Source organism: Halichoerus grypus, chromosome 5 (genome assembly GCF_964656455.1).
Source record: "Halichoerus grypus chromosome 5, mHalGry1.hap1.1, whole genome shotgun sequence".
Lineage (NCBI taxonomy): Eukaryota > Metazoa > Chordata > Mammalia > Carnivora > Phocidae > Halichoerus > Halichoerus grypus.
This window is the reverse complement of record NC_135716.1, coordinates 2,920,870-2,930,270: the sequence shown is the minus strand read 5'-3', so window position 1 is coordinate 2,930,270 and position 9,401 is coordinate 2,920,870.

Here is a 9,401-nt window from a genome sequence, read left to right as displayed (position 1 = left end):
TGGGGCCTTCACCCTCAGCGGGAGTGTTCCTAGATGCATCGGGAGAAGTGGGAGTGGCTCCTTCCTTCCATGAAGCCCGAGCGCAGTCCTTGGAAGGGCTCCAGCGCTTGATGAGGACGTCTCAGTGGGTCAGGGGTGAATGGGGGAGGGGGTGACCCAGGTCCCGGGATCCACTGAGTCCACTGTCCACCAGATAGCTCTCGGTCTCCCTCCTCCCCAGGTGTGCACGTGCACACGCACACTCACTCACGTGCAGAGGCAAACACAGGTGTAAGTGCCCACCTGGAAATGTCGGAGCCAGCTGGGGGGAGGGGGGTGGGGCTAGGCAGCAGGGGGCCCTCCAGGCCTCTGCCCCTCCTTGACCCTGGGGTCAGCCTGGCTTTGGCTTTTGAGGTGAAGAGGGAGAGATTGGACAGGAGAGCCCCACTGCCACTCTGACCTGAGCTGGCCCAAGGGACCCACTTCCTGGCTGGGGCCCCCAGCAAGCCCAGCACTTCTGAGCCTTCTCTGTGGGTGGGAGCAGGACCACCCTCCTGGGCTGGTGGGAGGGAGTGTGCCCTGCTAGGACTGGCCTCCTCAGGCTCCTTCAAGAGCCCTGGGAGGATGAATCCCCTCTCTTTTGGGAAGGTGGTATTTCCAGTCTGGCGTTGGAGGCTCCCCTCTGAGTCCCTGAGGCCCTGCTCTGTCCTCTCTGAGCTTCGTTCAGGACCCAGCTGGAAGCCCTGCCTTGGGGGTTGGGGAGACAGGGAGGCCACCAGCCCACCCCGGTGTCTATGCCAAATGCACTATGTGTGGGGAGACAGGCCCCAACTGGATTTACAAAGCACCGTGAGGTGACAGCCTTGAACTCTCTAGCAAATGTTAGAACCCCTGCAGAGGGGCGGTGGGGCCCACGGGGTGAGCCTGTCCAGCCGGGGAAGGCTCCGGCCACGCCCAGAGAAGCAGGTCGGCCTCGGGCAGGGGCCTGGGCTTCGGAGGCAGGCTGACCCAGGTGTGCATCCTCACCCTGACCACTGTACGCTCCTGGGTCAGCGGCTGGCCTGGCTGAGCCTCGCGTCCTGATCTACCAAATGGGGTGGCACATTGTCGTGGTGTTGCAGAGACAATCGATAAGAGAACGCATGTGTGTACATAAGCACCGATTGGGGGAAGAGTCAGCAGACTTTGCCATCATTACCACGGCCTGCCCCTCACCTCTGTCGGCCCCGGCCAGGCTGGGTAGTGTTGCAGAGGGTCCCAAGGAGGGGAGAGTCCAGGGCAGGGTGGGGTAGGGGCATCTGTCTTGTACTAAGGGTCCACCACTCATGCGGTCTGCCTGGCTCTCCTCCCTTGCAGCTGGCGAAGGGTGGAGGGTGGGCTTGTAGGGGTCTTTCTGCCTCCAACGCTCGTGCCCTTTGCACTGGGCGGAACATAGGGCAGCACACTGTCTTCTGAAAAGTGCCGTGTGAGAGGGCCTGCACTGAGGCTCCGGAGCCAGGAGCAAGTGAGGGGGCAGGCTGGCCAGTAGGTCGGAAGCCCAGGGGCAGGCACAGTGGACACGGGCCTCATGGTCAGAGGAACATGACGAGGGCCTGAGAGGTGTGTTGGGGTGCAGAGGGTCGCCCTAACCTGGGAAGCAGGGAGGCAGGTGCAGGGGGGCTTCCTGGAGGAGGTGGTATTTGAACCAATGAAAGGTAAGTCAGAGTTATCAGGGAGGGAAGGGGGAAGAGCATTCTAGGGCAGCCGGAACCACAGGTGCCAAAGAAAATAACCTTGAGTCACCTTGGGCCTCCCTCAAGTGCAGGGTAGCGCCTGACTTCCTCTTTTCCACCCATTTACTGTTAGCTTTCTATTTTTACTTGTCTTGATTCCCGGTCTGGATGGGTTAAGATAGTTCTCACATCTGTCCCCTCCTCCCGCCTGAGCGGACCACAGCGGCAGCCGACGACCCGTCGGGCAGGGCGGGCTTCCCTGTTTCCTGTGGAAGTCACCTTTTGTCCCCATTCTCTCAGCCTGCCCGCTGTCTCGGGGCGTCTGGGACAGGTGCATGGGGTCTGAAGTGGGGGAAGTGCTCTCCACGCACTCGCATTGTTTTAAACACAATGCTGCTCCAGAAATAGACGAGACCCTTGGCTTTCTCTTTTTTCATATTTACAAAGTATTTCGTATTTACAAAGAATATGTCTAATTGTAACACGGGCACTCCTGCCCCACCTGCCGAACACTCAGACGGCCACCGCTCCCGTCCCGAACACAGTGTCAGCCCCCCTTGCTCTGCCTTATACTTTTCCTGCCAAGGTGTGTTCTGTCCATGCTTGGACTTTGTTAAATGGCGCCAGAGCGTGTGTTTTCCTGTGACTTCATCCTTTTACTCAATGTTAGGTCAGTGAATCTCTGCTGGATGACAGGCACCCTGCAGCGCAGCTAGACCCTAACCGATGGACGGGGGACTTTATTCTTCTATTCATCAGATACTCCTTGTGCACCTGTTACGTTGCGCCAGACGTGGAGCCAGGCCCTGGGAACTGACGTGCGCAGAGCGCAAAGAGCCTGCCCGGGGTCCCCCCGCCTGCTGGCGCGGGCTGGGTCCCTGTCGGGGCAGATCCGGTTTCAGCCCCACGACACCCCGGGACTGTTGGCCACAGCGGTGGCCAGCACGCAGTAGACACGCAGCAAGCGTTTGTCGGCAGCACTGAATGTTGTTCTTTAGGGGAGAGAAGTACTGTTATTCCGTTTTGCCACTGACAACGTGGAGCCTGGAGCCCGTGCTTGAGAAGCACGGCTGGGTCTGGGCATCGCCGAGGATCCCCGCAGGACCCCAGGGCCCGGCCCGACACGTGGTCCTCCGCCGCTCAGGGGAGGGCCTGGCGGAGGGCTTGTGGACCTGTGGCCCGGGTGAAGGGCCACCCTTTGCGCCTGTCCAAACCCTGTGACATGCTGAGCTCAGGGATTACACGGTCTCCCAGTGAAGCCAGCGGTGGGCACGTACTAACACACGGCTTCCTCTGGTTTATGAATATTCGGAAGAGAAAACTGCTTTCGACAGTGGGGTTCCAGCAGCTTAGGGCAGCAGCGGGCTGTCTGGACAGGTCAGAGGCGTTTGGTAAGGTGGCCCTCTTGAGGCGTGGCTGCAACGACGTGTAGTAGCCCCTGTCCCTTTGCTGTGACCCCATCTCTCCGGATGATGGCTCGGGCTTCGCCTGCTGGGCAGCCACTCCGCGTACCCCCTGTTGGAGCTGCACCTTTCTCACAATCCCCCTGTCCTTCCCCACCTAGGAGCGGGACGAAAGAGGCCCAGCCTGAAGCACAGCAGTACACGACTTGCTAACCATGCGTGTACACACACATGCACACACATGCGTGCACACACACACAGCCCGCAGGATGCCCTGTTTAGATGTCCACAGGCCAGGTCATCGGTCCCTCTGAGGCTCCTCCGCCCCACTCACCTGCCTGGTCCTGACGAGAGACGTTCCTGTGAGCGAGGGCCTGCTCTGTGCTGGGCTCTGATTCAGTGGGCATCTCAGCCACTGTCCCTGCCCTGGCAGCTGACGGACCAGCAGGAGGGCAGAACATCACGCCTCTAGAGGACGATGTCGTCCATGCTGGGGAGGTGGCATGGGGGCCCGTCATCTGCGCGGGCACAGAGGAGAAGCCTGGACTTGCCCCTTCCCCCCCCCAGCCCCCTCCCTGTCCTGGCCATCCTGCCCTCTGAGTGTTCCTCACTCTGAGCCCTCCCCACTCTGCACCCACTGCTCACGCAGACCCCTCGCTCCCCTGCCTGATGACTGTAGAGCTCGGATTCCACTCCGGCCTCCGCCCTGCAGCCCGAGTCAGTCTCCTCAAATACCTAACTGGCCCCATTTCTTTCCTGGGCCAAGTCCTCAGCCCCTTGCCACTATCCGCAGGACAGAGGCCAGCCTCCTGAGCCTGGCGCCTGAGCCTTCCCAACCTGGCCCTTGCCCTGTCTCCAGCTGCCTTCGTCCCTCCCCGAGGTGTGTGTGGGGCCCCCGCCACGCCCTGGGCCCACCTCCGTCCCCAGCTCCCCGGCTGCAGGACCCACGTACGCGCTTATGGGGCTCTGCACACGCCGCGCCGTCCCTCTGCCTCCCCTGCCGTGCTCTCCTGGCCTTTTCTCCCTGGAAAATGCCTCTTCAGCTTCATGGTTGGTCTCAGGGGTTTCTTCTCTTGCCTGAGCCCCGCCCCCCAACACTGCTCTGATTCCTCAGCGCCTCTGCCTCTCTCTCTGCACTGGGTACGCACCTCCTGCACTGGGAGCTGCTGGGGGGAAGGCAGGGAGGGCTTGTATTTTATTCTTTGTGTGCCCAGCTATTATCACAGGACCAGACATATAGTAGGTGCTCAATAAACATCCCAACAGAAATGAGGACCCTGAGGCTCAGGAGGTGGGGTGGCTTCCGAGCTAGTGACTTCGGACAGCTTGGATCTGGAAGTGTCCCTGTCTGACTTCTTCAGAGTGAACATTTTCTCCTGACACGCTGGTCCCCTCGTTTCCTGGAGAAAACTGTTTTTCTTTGTTTACAGATACGTAAACTTCACCAAGAAAAGTCAAAGCCTGGTTTATATTTTCACATGGAAAACCAGCTAGCCCTCAGCTCAGGATTTTTGTGAGGAATAAATAATTTAAATGTTCAAAAACCAGCTGTAATGCAGCTCTGTGTTGCTGGGGAAGGAGAGAAGTGCCCGGACCTTCCGGAACGCTTGGTCTCCTGGGCCCGACATACATCGAGTGAGGGAAGAGGCAGGAAAATGCTCTGGATCCCTGCAGGGTTAATTTATTCATAAGAAATAACAGAAAAATGTTCAATAGGCAAACGTCTGGTGAAGGTGCCAAAGGCCAAGGCAGCCCATCCTTCGGAAGCTGGGCCATGGGAGGCAGAGGAGGTGTGAGCAGGACGCACAGAAAACCTCAGGGGAGGGCTGACCCAGCCTGTCCAGGGGTAGAAAGAGGACACTCCCCTGGGGCATTTGGACCCTGGAGACAGGACAAGAGGAGTAGCTGAGCCAGAAAGGCTTAGGGAAGAGAAAGGAAGAGTAAGAAACAAGTTTGTGATGATGCATGGGAGGCCAAGACAAGCCCTCAGCCGCCCTCACCCTGTGTGCTCCGGGCCGTGAATTCCTTCTTTGTCTGATGCGAAAATCCGGCCCCTGCTTTCTTTCTGGTGGCGTTTTCTGACTTACCCTTGACCTTCATTTTACTTTTAATCATCTGGTGGAATTTTGTGTTAGGTCCGTTCCTTGTTACCAGCATTGCACTGGATTTTGTATTTTGACCCGTTCTCCAGGTCTGTTTTTCACCTGGAAAGTTTCACACATCTGCATGAAAATATATTCGTTCTATATTGTAAAGGAAAACACAATAGGTTACAAAGCAGTCTGCTTAGTATCAGCTCACAAATGTAGGATTAAATCCCAAATTGTGTGTGCGGGAGCACGTGCGTACACAGACGTACACCGAAAACTTAACTACTTATCCTGTGTGGTGTGAGCTTTTTTCTTTTTGCTTAGATGTATTTTTTCATGAACACGTGCCACACACACACAAAGAAAGTTTTATAAGAGTCAAATAATTTGCAACTAGCTTATAAGGGCAATGGGGGCACCTCAACTCTTGATGGAAGAACCTCGGATTACCTCTGGAGCTCTCAGCCGGAGGAATAAAACGGGCAATGATTACAGGAAAGACGAACACCAGCTGGAACATGGTGAAGAGCAGCCAAACGCCGCAGAGCGCACTCAGCAGCGGGCATGGCAGGTCAGCCGCACGTGGATGTTTGCGTGCCGTGGGCTCTGGGGTTATGCGTGTCTACTTACCATGAAGTCAGAGGATGGGCCCTGTAGATAATTCCTATAAACGTGAGAGCAGAAGGTCATGCTGATTGCACCTGACCATCGACCGTGGTCTGCGTGATGCTGGACCCTCAGAACAACCCTGCGCAGTAGGTAGCACTATTCCATTGGACAGGCGAGAAACCGAGGCCCAGAGAGATAAAGTCACTTGCCCAAGGTCAAAGACTTAGCAAATATTGGAATCAGGATCTGCAGCAGGCAATTGAGAATGAGGAGGCTGGAACCCTGAGTTGGGCGTTGTAGTGTTCAGAGGGAGAGAGCCCCTCCCACTGGGGGAGGAGGTGAGAGATGCAGGTGCAGTCCGCAGGGGAGGTGTGTTCCAGGCAGCCTGCAGGGAGGCGGAAAGCACCATGCATTTGATGGGGGGGGGACCCTGAGCAAGTCTGTGTAGCGTAGGAGAGGCACAGGGAGTGGTGGGGCTGGAGACATTGCGGCCAGACTTCGAAGGGCCCGTATGCCTCCGAGGTCGGACTTGTAAAGATTCAAATGTCCCGGGGCGCCTGGGTGGCTCAGTCATTAAGCCTCTGCCTTCGGCTCAGGTCATGGTCCCAGGGTCCTGGGATCGAGCCCCACATCGGGCTCCCTGCTCCGTGGGAAGCCTGCTTCTCCCTCTCCCTCTCCCCCTGCTTGTGTTCCCTCTCTCGCTGTCTCTCTCTCTGTCAAATAAATAAATAAAATCTTAAAAAAAAAAAAAGATTCAAATGTCCCTGCTCTCAGCACGAGGCGCTTCCACAGCCACTGGTGTGTTCAGTTTTCCCACAGCCAGTGAGGTGGGCGTCATCCCTGTTTTACAGATAAGGAAACAGGCAAATATTTCTCCCATTCTGTGGGTTCCCTTTTTACGATTTTGATAGTGTCCTTTGATGCACAAAAAGTTTTTAATTTTGATGAAGTCAGTTTATCTATTTTCTCTTTCATTGCCTGTGTTTTCTGTGTCATATGCAAGAAATCATTGCCAAATCCAATGTTATGAAGCTTTCCCTCTATTCCCCATATTTAACAGAATTTTAACACCTGAACCACTGCTAAAATGCACAAGGTACATTGCTATGTACCACCGTTTGAGACTGTACCCTCCTAAACTCCATTAGAGGGGCGCCTGGGTGATGGTGGAGCGTCGGACTCTTGGTTTTGGCTCAGGTGGTGGTCTTGGGGTTGTGGGATCCAGCCCTGCGGGGAATCTGCTGGAGATTCTCTCCTTCTCCCTCTGCCCCTCCCCCACATTGCACGGGGTGCACACGCTCTCGAAGTAATAAATAAATCTTAAAAAAAATAAACTCCATTAAAAATAATTTATTGAGGTGAAATTCCATAGCATAAAATTAGCCTTTTCAAAGTCAACAGTTTGGTGCTGTTCAGCACACTCACAACGGTGTGCCCATCCCCCATTCTTGCCTCTGTCCTTTACGGTTTACAAACAATTTTCATATCTATTTTCTCCTTTGCTCTTTACAGTAATCCTGAGAGTGAGACAGCACAGCAAGGCTGCTCCTCAGGCTGGGGGGTGCCCGCAGCGAGAGCCCCTGTGCAGCGGGCACAGTGACAGCGAGCTCTCCAGCCAGTCCCACCTGTCCCTTCCCCGACTCCAGGAGGGGGCGGTGCTACGCCCTGTGCAAGGGTCTTGTTAGCCAGGCTCCACATGCTCCCCCTTCTCCCTGCATTGTCTGCCTCTAGGTGACCCTAATGAGGCTTTTCCACCTAGCCTCTGATGGCTGCTTATCTGCACTTCTGTGTCCTGCCCCATCAGGGCTTTCTCAAGGACGGGGCACTCTGCAGGCCTTGTGCAGGTGTCTGTGGCATGAGCGCTGGGGACTCACTGAAAAGCACAGAGTGAGGAAGGAGCCCTGTGGAGGACCTCTGGCCTTCTTGGGTGGTAAGGGTGAGGTTCAGAGAAGGAGAACCTCACAGCCCCGTGCACGGCCGGAGCCAGGCCGAGACCCATTCCTACCTGGAGTTCCCTTCCTCAAACCCACCCTTGCACCTCTTGGAGGAAAAGGGACACTGCTCTCCCCTGAGCCTCATGGGGCCTTCGTGACAGCTGCCAAGTGGTTACCATCCCAAATCCTGACCACACCCAGCGGTATTTGAGCAAACAGGAAGCCGCCAAGGCTGAGGGCCCGTGAGGAGCTTGGCTGTCCCACAGCTCACACAGAGACAGGCTCCAGCTCAGGTCCCCAGAGCCCAGGGCTTTGCTGCCTTCCTGGAGTGGCTCATGCCTCCAAGCCGCAGCAGTGAGCCTCTCCTGGGCACTGGGGATTCACGGGTAACTCCCCCCTGCCCTGTGCTGAGGCCACCAACAACGAAAACACCATGGAGAGAGCCAGACAAGCATGAGCAAAAGCTGTCCTTTTTTTTGAAGTCAGTGACTGTAACTGTTTGTCTCATTGGTAACTACCAATGAGATCCATGGGCGCCAGGCAGCCTCCAGACCTAAGTGAGAACCAGCAGTGACCCACAGCCAATAGGTCACTTAGTAAGTGAAACTCAGATCCCATGAGTCAGGCTGCGGGCAGTGGGGGCCTCACCCAGGCTGGGAAGGATGGAGGAATACCTGCCCCCCCAGATCCAGGCCCACTCCATCCCCCTTGTGATGCCAACATTACTTTGTTCCTTTTCTTCTCAGGCTGATGACAGATGTTTGACATTATTATTAAGCATTTGAGGTTTTTAAAAAAATGAATCATAAATTATTAGAACTAAAAAAATTCCTTTGGAATCATTTCCCGCCCTTTTTTTTTTAGATTTTATTATTTATTTATTTGAGCAAGGACAAGAGTGAGAGAGCACAAGCAGGGGGAGCAGCAGAGGGAGAAGCAAGCTCACCACTGAGCAGGGCTCCCAATGTGGGGCTCCATCCCAGGACCCTGAGATCATGACCTGAGCCCAAGGCAGACGTGTCACCGACTGAGCCACCCAGGCGCCCCACTTGCTTGGTTTTATAGATGCGTATGCTGGGGTCCAGAGAGGGGTAGGGATGTGCTCAAGGTCGGCGGTGGGCAGGCAGAGCTGGGACTGGGACCGGGCACGAAAGCCAGCCTCCTGGGCCCAGCCTGTGGCTGGGGGAGGCCCACGATCCCCCGGGATCAGGCCTGCGTGGAGCTGGCCAGGTCCGGACCCTGTCTCCTCATCTCTGCGCTCCCAGGCTCCATCCATTCCAGCGGTGCCCACCCCGCCAAGTTTCCTGCTGAATATTGCTCAACCTCTCATTGGACAGGGCCAGCAAGGTTAACCGGGCAGAGTTATTAACCAGGAATGGATCTTGCTACCCCTTCCCCGCCAGCCTTTTCTGCGGACCACGCCCGGCCAACTCCGCTGTCCAGGGCGCAGGAGGGCTTCCAAGAGGCAGCGAGAGCCGGCGTCGCTCCCGGCCTGGGTCTTCCTCCGTTCCCTGGGAAGGGGACTGCCGGCGGGGCGTGGCCAATGGAAGGGGCTGCGCGCGCAGACACCGCGCACGCGCCAGGACCCGCGGGCCGGTTCGGAAATGACCTGGCGCGGGGCCTCGCGGGCGCCCCGGCCAGACCCCGCCCTCGCGGTCTCCCCGCCAGACCGCG